This window comes from Felis catus, chromosome C2, assembly GCF_018350175.1.
Source record: "Felis catus isolate Fca126 chromosome C2, F.catus_Fca126_mat1.0, whole genome shotgun sequence".
NCBI classification, from domain to species: Eukaryota; Metazoa; Chordata; class Mammalia; order Carnivora; family Felidae; genus Felis; species Felis catus.
The window spans coordinates 1,603,049-1,614,176 of record NC_058376.1 but is presented as its reverse complement, the minus strand read 5'-3'; the positions used below and the strand labels follow the sequence as shown (position 1 = coordinate 1,614,176).

Here is an 11,128-nt window from a genome sequence, read left to right as displayed (position 1 = left end):
GTGGGCGTGCTGGTACTCCACGACACCAGGTCTTGGTGCCAGCGTCTGGAGGTTGCTTTCCACCACGTCAGCATAAAGAGGCGCGTTCTGCGTGCCATCCCTCCACGTCAGGGACGGTGCCCCAAGCCTGGCTCTGGAGAGCACTTGTCTGAGCCGGTAGGGCAGTCAGCGATCCCGGGCTCCTCGCCGGGTCCGTGCTGGAGGTCAGCTCCTGCGGGAGGGCCGCATGCTGCCTTTCTGTGGAAGACGATACTTGGAGGAGACGGCGCGGAGGCGGCCTCCAGAGGGGGTCACACGTCTCTCCACCGTGCCCTGGGCAGCCCCCCTCGTGCCCACTCAGGGCGCGGCTCTCTCACTTACTTTGGCCAATGGGACTTTAGTAAATGTGGCGTAGAGGCTGGAAGTGCCCCGGGCGCTGAGCTCGGCCTATCCTCTTGCTGCCGACGGGAGTCACATTGCCATGAGAAGCGACCTTGGCCGCTCTGCTGGCGGCCTGGTTCCTCTCGTGGTCCCTGCTGGCGGCCCGCAAGAGTGGGTGCGGCCCCACACGCCATGAAGCAGAGATGAGCTGCGGGAGCTGCTGGCCACAGGATCGTGAGCCATGACACGACTGCTTTGGGCCACTTGGTCTTGGGGGTGGTCCGTTTCATAGCACTAGATCGCAGGTACTCATGCACATACTCGTTCATTAAGGAGGACTCCCTGAAGGGCATTCCAGGGGTCTTGATTCGTACTTGGTTGTCCAAGCGCTCCTTTGGACTCTGTACCTAGCGCGTGGCCCTCAGGCAGGGCGATGGGCTCGCCTGTCAGCTAGCTGGCCCGAAAGGTAGGCTTTTCCTTTACCGTCAGACAGCAAACTGAAGCAGATACGCGGCCTGCTGCGGCACCGTCCCCTGTGGTTAATTTATGCTCCAGGGCACTGAGCTCCTTGTGGTGTTGTGTTCCGCCACGGGACTCTGGGAATGACAGCGTTAGCGAACACTGATGGAGTGCCTTCCACACACCAGGCTCTGGACTGGGCTCTTTACCGGCATTAGTCCTCTCTGACCTGTTTTACACTTGGGGAAACAGGCAGCTGGGCCTAAGAGATGCCAAAGTCTACCTCTGAGCCGCAGCAGCTCGACTTGCCCTTGGTGTCTAACCTCCACAGCCACGTGCTCTGCAGGGGTTAAGAGCCAGGTGAAAAGCCGCAGGCTTGCCAGACTCTGACCACTGTCTCCTAGAAAGTCACTGCCCTGGTGTCAGCACCTGCCTTCAAGAACTACACATGTTTCCTTATTAAGCTTTAGTTTATTTTCTGTTTTGAACAGAGTGCAGCCTTGACTTGGTCACTCTGGTCTTCGGAAACGCTGCATTTCTCCATGTGCTTATCATCATGTGTATAGTCGTAGAAAAGTCGGTCAATATAAAGAAGTAAGTTTACTCCATACGCTGTAAATGAAAAAGCTTTAAAATGCCTTTATTATCACACAAACCAACCAACCCAACCACAGCTTCCACTGCGATACGGTGGACCGGCTGCTGACTTCCCCGAGAGCTCTCCGCAGGAGCGGGAGGGAGACACCTCCGGGGCCTGGGGACGGGGACCCCACCTTCTATCACGCGCCCGGATCCTGCTCGGCACGGCCAGGACCCCGCGGGTGCACCTGGACCGGGAGCCCGGCCCGTGCGCCACCCCCGCCGCCCCCCGCCGCCCCCCGCCGCCCCCCGGCCGCCGGCCAGCTCACAGAGAGCGGGGGGCTCGGCGCGGCGTGCGGGCGCGCGCACGTCCTGCGTCGCGGCGCCCCCCTCCCCCAGCTCCAGGCGTGCGCGCGTCCGGCGGCGGGGGCGGTGGGGAGGGCGGAGCCGGCGGCGAGGGCCGAGGGCGGAGGGCGGAGGCTGAGGCGGAGGCTGAGGCGGCCGCGGCGGCGGCGGCGGCGGAGGCGGCCGGGTCGAGACGCGCTCGGGGCCGCGCTCGGGGCCGCGCCAGGCCACGGCCAGCGCGCCGCAGCCCCGGCGGCCGAGCGGAGCCCGGGCGGCCTGGCGGTGCGAGCCCCGCGCGGCGTGAGGAGCGGAGCGGCCCGCGGCGGAGGTGAGGCGAGGCGAGGCGAGGCGAGGCGCGGCGAGGCGCGGCGAGGCGAGGCCGGGGCGGGGGCTCGGACCCCGCGGCCGGGCACCGCCGCCGGGGCCGCGTTTATGTAAGCGCCGCCGGGCAGGTGGTGAGGCCGGGCCGGGCGTGCGCCTCGAGCGGGACCCCGTGAAGCCCGGCCGGGGGCCCGGGGCCCGGGGGCTGGAGGGGCTGCCCGGCGGGGGTGTCCGGAGGGGCTGCCCGGCGGGGTGCGGGCCGCCCGGGGTGGGGAGGCTGCGCCCGGGACGGCCCGTGTCTCTTCCCCCGGGCGCCGCGTCTGCGCGGGATGCTCTGCGCCGCGGGTGAGGGAGGCTGCGCCCCGCTACGAAGCTGCGCCCGGTGGGGGCACTGCGCCCGGGATGAAGGGGAGGCTGTGTCCGGGGTGAAGATGCGCCCGTGGTGGTTTTGGGGAGGGGGGGTTGCGCGTCGCGATGAAGCTGCGCCCGTGCCGGGGAGGAGGGGGGGGGCTGCGCCCGGGATGAAGGGGAGGCTGTGTCCGGGGTGAAGATGCGCCCGTGGTGGTGGTGGTGCTGCTGCGCCCCGGGTTGAAGCTGCGTCCGTGCGGGGGGGGCTGCACCCCAGGATGAAGGGGTGGCGGCGCCCCCAGAATGAAGCTGCCGCCGGTGTGTGTATGTGTGTGTGTTGGGGGGGGGGCGGCGGACTGCGTTCCTGGGAGGAGAGAGGCTGCGCCCCGGGGAGAGTAGGCTGCGCCCTGGGTTGAAGGAGAGACTGCGCCCCGGGATAAGGTTGCGCCCCAGTGGAGGGGACACTGCGCCCAGATGAGGCGGCGCCCCCGGATGAAGGGGAGGCTGCGCCCCGGGATAAAGCTGCGCCCCAGTGGAGGGGACACTGCGCCCCGGATGAAGAGGCGCCCCGGGATGAAGGGGAGACTGCGTCCCTGGGAGGGGACGTTGCACCCCGGAATGGAGCTGAGCCCCGGTGGGGGGGGGAGAAACTGCGCCAGGGACGGCTCCTGCCCATGCCCAGGAGTGCCGTGTCCGCCCCGACGCTCTTCACCCGGGGGAGGATGGCTGCGCCCGGGACCGCCCCGCGTCCCCTTCTGGAGGGCACCGTGTCCGTGCAGAGGCTCTACGTGCGCGGAGGGCAGAGTGCGCCCTTGGGCTGAGCCTGCGCCCCCCGGGAGAGGGCTACACCCCCGATGGCCCCGCGTCCCCTCCCGAGGGCGCCGTGTCCGCGTGGGAAGCTGCGCGCCGCGGGCGGCCCGGGGCGGGGAAGTTCCCGCGGCGTGTGCCGGGCGTCTGGAGCGATCCGGAACAATCTGGGGCGACTGGGGGCCCGAGGTGAATTCTGACGTGTTCAGATCTGCAGTAGGAAAATTACCGGGCTGTGGACGGTCCGAGGGAATGTGTCACATTGGGCTGTGGACGCTGAAAGTGTTGGGGTCCCGAGAAGGGTGCTCTGGTCCCCATACGTGCCGGAGTCCCGCACTCTTGTGTTTGGTTCGCAGTTGATATTTTTAGCCAGCAGATTTTGGTAGTTACTGCTGATAAGGACGTTTTTGTCCCCTTATTAAACAAAACGTAATGGTTAGCGTTCCGTTAAGTATAAAGAAAGTGGCTGGATTATCAGACTTGCTGCTTTACTCTTAGTGCCCTAATTAAAATGATAGATCAGTAAGCTTTGCGAATAGAAGTATTTCTGTAGTCCTTTTCCTTTTCTCTGAAATTCACCTGTGTGTTTTACTCCTTTGAAAGGTGCCACCAGAGCTGCATTTTCTAAAACAGCGGGTTGTCTCAAGAGCAGTCCCTAGGAAATGTCTTTGGTTGCCCTCTTTTCTTGGGGGCAGAGACTCCCCTCTGCCTGCCGAGGGCTGCCCGGAGGGGAGCGGAGGGGAGGGGAGGGGAGGGGAGGGGAGGGGAGGGGAGGGGAGGGGAGGGGAGAAGGCGGTGTGTGGTGTGTGCTCCACCCTGGACGGGGAATTAGGGGCCTTTCCCTGCGTGCTTCCGCCAGTGGGCGGGTCCTCTCCGAGTGGACACCCGCCACAGGGGTTTGGGAAGTATTTGGTGAGACGCGCGCCGAGCTGGGTGCAGATGCCGATCCCGGGCCCTGCTGGGGGTGGAGGCAGGGGACTCACCAGGGCTTGGGAAAGAACGCATGTCTTGTCGGTGAGTAACGCCCTGTTAGATGTCTCAGGGTTCCTGGGACTGAATGTGTTCAGCTACCTCGTGGACAAAATTTGAAGCTATGGTTGGAAGGGAAAAAAGGAGGCCTTTCTGCAGGGGGCAGTGGTGAAAAGAAAATTGGTCCGGCTCTGAGAAATTGATGACACATGTATCTCGAGGTGCCCTGTGCTCATAAAGTCAGTGCTGGGAGGCAAAGAGACGAGACTTCAACAAGAACATCACCAGAGAACAACTTCTTGGTTCCTAGGTTAATGCGCGCCTTGGTGAATCGACACGCCCTGAAAACATTTCAGTTGCTTTCAGATTTTTGGGATAAGAAAATTCTTTGAACTTGTATTTGTCTGGTGAATGAATAAAGCAAACTGAATTCAGTGGACAGACACTTAATCTGTGGCTTGTTGTGTGCTGGGCCCTCCCTGTTACAGGCCTGGGCAATGCAGCGCTGAACAGGACAGGCAGGGTTCAAAAAGTTCAAGCACTGGCAGTGTTAGTAACCGCTTTTATAGCACTAGATTTTTAAAAATAAAATATAAGACTTTGAAATGTATAGCATTACAATTTTTACATATGGATTTAAAAATGAAAGGTTGCACAACGTACATTGAGAAAGTACCGAGATTTACACCTCATTCCATTCATTCCACCTGCTGTGATCCATTGATTGTGTATCTCCCAGCAGCACTCAAGGTACAGACACAGTTGTGTATGTGTTTTAATATAGTGTTAAATATTTGCTATAACAGTGCTGCAGTGAATATTTTTTATACATGGGTGCAAGCAAAACCTAATCATTTTTATTAGCCATCAGAATCCCTTAGGCGTAAGTTTTATTTAAGAATGGAGTTTTATTCCCTGGAATGCTGTGATGAGCTATGTAAATACTTAGGATAAAGGACTCATTTAAATAGGAGATAGAAAGAATACTTTGAAGATTAATAGGTGAGACTGTACACTTACCAGCCTATAAAAATTTTGTTTAAGAAAAAGTGTCACTCTTGGGGCACCTGGGTGGCTCAGTCGGTTAAGCGTCCGACTTTGGCTCAGGTCATGATCTCACGGTTCCTGGGTTTGAGCCCTGTGTTAGGCTCTCTGTTGTCAGCTCGGAGCCTGGAGCCTGCTTCGATTTCTGTGTCTTCCCCTCTCTCTGCCCTTCCCTCACTCCTCCCTCCCTCTCTCTCTCAAAAAGAAATAAACATTAAAAAAAAAAAAAGTGTCAATCTTAGTGTGAAACTGAAAAACTTAGAGAGTTCCAAGTTGATTTGAAAACTTAGGGGCGCCTGGATGGCACAGTTGGTTAAACATCTGACTCTTGATTTGGCTCAGGTCACAATCTCACCGTTTGTGAGATCAAGCCCCACGTGAGGCTCCACACTGACAGCACAGAGCCTGCTTGGGATTCTCTCTCATTCTCTCACTGTCTGCCCCTCCATGCTCACGTTTTTTCTCTCTCTTTCTCTCTCTCAAAATAAATAAATACATACATACATACATACATAAATACATAAATACTTTAAAAATAAAAATTATTAAAAAAAACCCTTGATTTTTTTTTGTGTGTGTGTGTGTCAATTTTCTAAAATATGAGTTTCCAAATTTATAATTTGTGTGATGGAAATGGTGGTGTTAAAAAAAAAACCCTTTAAAAATACATTCGTAACGTGTGTGGTAGAAAAGTTTTATAGTGAGAATTTCATTTAAAAATTGTACGTTGGGGGGCACCTGGCTGGCTCAGTCAGTAAAGCATGCTGAGTCTTCATCTCAGGGCCATGAGTTCAAGCCCCGTCCGTGTTGGGCATAGAGCTTACTTAAAAAAATAAAAATTAAAAAACCCCCAAATCGTGTATTTAAATAATTAAAATATCTTTATTCCTTGAATGAATTTTTAAGTTTTATTTGGGGTGTGGACAGGGAAGATGCAGCAGCCGAGAGAGGTCTTCACATAACCTTGCCGCATAGTCTGATGGCTGTTGGGCGTAGACCACGAGTATCACGTTATCACGTTTAAAAACGTGATGTGATTAGTATTACTGGCTGCTGTTCTAGGAGCGCACAAAGAAAACATGACTTTGGTGTTCAGTGTAGCGTCTTTGTGATGGATTAAAATGAAGAGGGGTTAAGTGTGTGTGGAAGGGGCTTGAAGGTACCTGGTGTTTTTACTGCAGGTGCAGAGAAATTCTGCTTGCCTTTAGGCCAGTTTTGTTTCTCACACGTGGTCACCAACAGGTGTTCACCATGTGCTGGATTCTCTTCTGGGCACTGGAGACTTGGGTGTGAGCGCAGTAAAGGGTAGCTCTTGCCTTCATGGGGTTCACATGATGGGGCGGCGCACCCCAGCTGAAGGCCTCCGTGCCAGGAAGGGCAAACAAAATGAGATCGAGGGTGGGCGGGGGCCTGAGAGGGCTCAGGGGACGGAGGGAGCTGGGCACTACCAGGCAGCTGGGAGCTCTGGAGGAACGTCCTTGTCCTGGGTTTGGGTTTGGAATCGTGGGAGGCCGGTGAGGAGGAGGGAGGCAGGAGGTCTGGAGCTGTGGCGAGGAATTTAGATTGTAATCACCCTGGGATGCGAAGCCTTCTTCCCTCCCTCCCTTCCTTCTTTCCTTTTTGTTTCCTAGTTGACTTTAGAGAGTTTTGAAGGAGGGGATGTCATGACCTATCTTTAAAAGAATCTCTCTGGGAGCGCCCGGGTGGCTCAATCGGTTAAGCAGCTAAGCATCTGACTCTTGATCTTGGCCCAGGTCGTGGTCTCACAGTTCGTGGGTTTGAGGATCCTCTCCCCCCCCCCCCCCCCCCGGCCCCAGCTGCTGTGCCTTGACAGCACGGAGCCTGCTGGGGATTCTCTCCCTCTCTCTCTGCCCGTTTCCTGCTCATTTCTCTCTGTGTCTCTCTCTCTCAAAATAAATAGACTTAAAAAAACAAAAGAATCACTCTGGCTCTCATGCAGCTAATGTTTATTAGGTCCTTGTGACGTGCCAGGGGGTTAAAGCACCTTCTGTGTATGAGCTGGCTTTGCATTCGTCCAAGAGGTGGGCATGTTAGTCTTCTGTGTTACTTGTGGGGAAGACGGGGCCCAGCGAGGGCACACGTCAGTGGCAAAGGCAGGACTGCGCTGAGCCCTGTGACTGCAGGGGCCCTTCTCGCCTCCCCTGCCACCTCCAGGGGGTGCTGGCAGGAGCGTGGGGGGAGCACGATGGGCCAGGGCACAGGCGGTGAGCTCAGATCTGGCAGGCTGTATTTCAGGCTTGTACTCTTAGCGGGCAAATGTTGCCGGTTACCCTGTGACGCAGTCCTTTCATATCGCCTGGGCCTCATGCTCATCGAGAGTGCTCTTGGACTTTGAGCGAAGACTTTTAAAATCAGACTGTGGCGCTTTCATCGAAAAGGAAAATAGAAGTGAAGTAAAATAAAATAAGTAATTCTAAAATTTCTTTCCGTTTAGAATCTGATTCTTCCCAGTCATCCTTCGACCAAGCATCGATGTGATGTCATGCTGCCTTCTACGTTGTTCCCTGTGCTGGCATTCCTTAAGACCTCACCACTGCTGTCTCTGGGGTGTCTTCCTTTTTTTCCCCTTTTTTAAAAATGTTTACTTAAATTTAGACACACACACACACACACACACACACACACACAGAATGTGAGCGGGGGAGGGGCAGAGAGAGGGAGACACAGAATCGGAAGCAGGCTCCAGGCCCTGAGCTGTCAGCCTAGAGCCCGACACGGGGCTTGTACTCATGAACCACAAGATCATGACCTGAGCCGAAGTCGGACGCTCAACCCACTGAGCCCCCCAGGCGCCCCCCTCTGGGGTGTCTTCCAAGCGGCTGAGACCTGGTCTGTGAGTTTAGATGCTTTTTTGATCTTACTGGCAGGTAGTAAGGAGAGGTTTCTGGTCCTTAAATGGTTTGTTGACTGACCTGTCGGCGGGCTGTGTTGCCCTGTCTCCTGTCGTGCCTCCAAGAGTAACAGCTGAGTTGGAGTGTGCCCGGGCAAGAGTCACTATACTCCCCTCCTGCCCGGCTGACAGCATTGTGGAACACCTCCGATTTCACAGTTGTTCAGAGGGGGAAAGTGCACACTTAGAGCTGATGAACCGTAGCGTGTTTTGTAGGCAGGCCCGTCAGGATTGCCAGTAGACTTGCCGTGAGATGGAACATCCGGAATGATCCCAAAGTTGTTGGCCTGAGCGGTTGGCTGGCACTGGCCTTGGGATAGAGAAGTCTGAGGCTGACATCAGGAGCTGGGGACTGGCCCCGTGAGGCCTCGGACCCTGCGGGAGACGGTTCCTCAGCAGTTACACCCGCGGACTGGGCCGTGAGCAGGTGGGATGAATCTCTGTTCCGTCACATTTCAGAAGCGTGATCTTGAGCGAGCTGTTTCATCTTTCTCTGTCTTGGTGTTCTCATCCGTGAATTAGGGAGAACAGTGGCAGCCTCGACCCTCTGGTTGTTGGGCCTACAAACTGAGCCAATGTAAAGTGCCTAAAATAGTACCTCACTTGTTTTTATAAGCAGTCATCCGAGTGGAGATGTTTGGATACTAGTGGAAATTCAAAGTTTGGCTCAAGAAGAGATTGGGGTCAAATATGTGAATTTGGGAGTCATTTGCCTGTTGCTGATTTGAAACCATGGGCTTTGCAGTGGATATAGATACAGATGAGCAGAAGGGTAGGGATGAAACCTGGGGGCTTCTGGCAAGGGGTGCACAGGAGGAGGGGGAGGGGGAGGAGGTGAGGGAGATGGGGGGAGGAGGAGGGGAGAGGGGGGAGGAAGAGAAGGGGAGAGGGGGAGGAGAGGGAGGAGGGGAGGGGAGAGGAGGAGGAAGGGGCCCAGGAGGAGGAGGAGGGGGCCCAGAAGGAGGAGGAGGGGGGGAGGAGGAGGGGAGAGGGAAGAGGAGGAGGAGGGGGGGAAGAGGAGGAGGAGAGGGGGAGGAGTGGAGGAGGGGGAGGGTCTAGCAATACCCATCGTAAAGGGGTCTGTTGAAGGAGGAAACCAGGAGGGTCTCCTGGCCTGGAGTCCAGGGCTTCCTGAGTGAGCCTTATGGTGGCCGAGGAGACCGTGAGGGGGTGTCACAGAGGATGTCACAGGTATAGGACTCCCTAGGGGAGCTTTGTTAAAACGGGGCGGAATTGTTGGCAGAAGCTGGAGGGGCCATGGGCTTGAGGGAGTTATGTAATTTGGGTTTTTAAATGGAAACGATTACGGTGTGTTTATGGGCTAAGGGGCAATCCAGTAGAGAAGGACAAATTTATAATATGTTGGAAAAAGGGTAATTGCAAGAGGCAAGTCCTTGAGAAGGTGAGAGGGGTTGTCGGAGGAACAGGACCTCTGCACGTGGGAACTGACTCACTTCAAAAATATTTCTCAGAGACATGCTGCCCTTTTGAAAGGAGGGCATAAAATAAAAGATAATTTTGTGCTCAGTCCAAGAAACTGGGGAATCGTGCCCTAGGACTTAGGATCAGTTTCTTATTAGCTTACGGTGTTTAAACATGCCTTGGGGCATCCTTACAGAAAGATATATGTGGAAATGGCATTTTTCTTTATTAAAACAATTCACTTACATAAATTTTTTTAATGTTTAGTTTTTGAGAGAGAGAGAGAGAGAGCGTACAAGTGCGTGAGCCGGGGAGGGGCGGAGAGAGAGGGGGACAGAATCCCAAGCAGGCTCCAGGCTCTGAGCTGTCAGCACAGAGCCCGACGTGGGGCTCGAACCCACAAACTGTGAGATCGTGACCGGAGCTGAAGTTGGACGCTTAACCAACAGAGCCACCCGAGTGCCCCTACAATTCACTTATCTCTAAAAGTGTCATTAACTTAACTAGAAGTTGGCACCTTTAGTCACCAAACTTGGTACCACAGCACAGGACCAGCAAGATTCGCCTGCTGCTTTGTGCTTCATTTGTCTTAACAGTATCTAGAAGGATGCCGGTGTTGCGTCCAGGACAGCCCCCACCTCCTGAGGCGGACAGGTGTTGCTTGGGCCCAGTTATGCTGAAATGTCATCAGGGCGGCTGCATTCGCTGAAAGTTACCTGTTCAAGGGGCGCCTGGGGGGCTCAGTCGGTTGAGCGTCTGACTTCGACTCAGGTCAGGTCATGATCTCATGGTTCATGGGTTCGAGCCCCACGTCGGGCTCTGTGCTGACAGCTCACAGTCTGGAGCCTGCTTTGGATTCTGTGTCTCCCTCTCTCTGCCCCTCCCCTGCTTCCCCTCTCTCTCAAAAGTAAATAAAAATGTAAAAAAAAGTTACCTGTTAAAATGGTAAAATCTCTTCCTCGCGTGTTGGTTTTTGTTGTTTGTGGTTATCTGATTTTTTTTTTAGGTGTGGAGTTTTGAAATATCAATGTTCTCTGTAGTTCAGCCAATGGGATGAAGTGTATAGAAGCCCCCCGACTCCCTGTGTGCCCGTCGTCTGTGCCGGGGAAAGGGGAAAACTGATTTCCACCGCCCTGGCACCCTTGCCCGCGGTGACAGGTTCTGTGTGAGTCATCGTGGAAGGACACACTCTGGAGGAGAAGGCCTCTGCCTCCTTGGGCCAGTGTTCCAGCTGGAGGCTAAACCGGGCACCGAGGCGTCCTCGAAGCTGCTTTGTCTGTGCGGTGACCAAGGGCACGAGGGCTGCGGCAGATGGCGTCCCAGGGCTGTGCCTTCTTGAGGCGTCGCTCTGCACAGGGGCCTCTCTCGGGAGGGGTGCCGCGCTGAGGCCCGGAGGAAAGATGAGCTCTTCTTCCTGCCCAGAGAGGGGCCGAGGGCATTCCCTGCCCGAACCCTGCTTATTGGAGCAGCTGGGGGGTGGGCAGTAGCCCCCGACCAGCCGTTGATGGGGGGGCGCGGTGGAGGCAAGGTTGAGGCGTGCAGGGCCCGGCTCTGCACCCTTCC

General features: G+C 55.8%; 1 protein-coding gene across 2 annotated transcripts in view; it reads left to right on the top strand.

The window, feature by feature from the left end:
• The first annotated feature begins 1,923 nt into the window (after positions 1-1,923).
• ADARB1 (adenosine deaminase RNA specific B1) overlaps positions 1,924-11,128 on the top strand; it is a 133,816-nt gene continuing 124,611 nt past the window's right edge. The window contains exon 1 of one of the 2 annotated variants that reach the window (XM_023238631.2): positions 1,924-2,071. The gene's annotated coding sequence lies outside the window, so the exon portion shown is untranslated. The remainder of the gene's footprint in view (positions 2,072-11,128) is intronic. The other variant, XM_045036499.1, reaches the window with a different exon arrangement.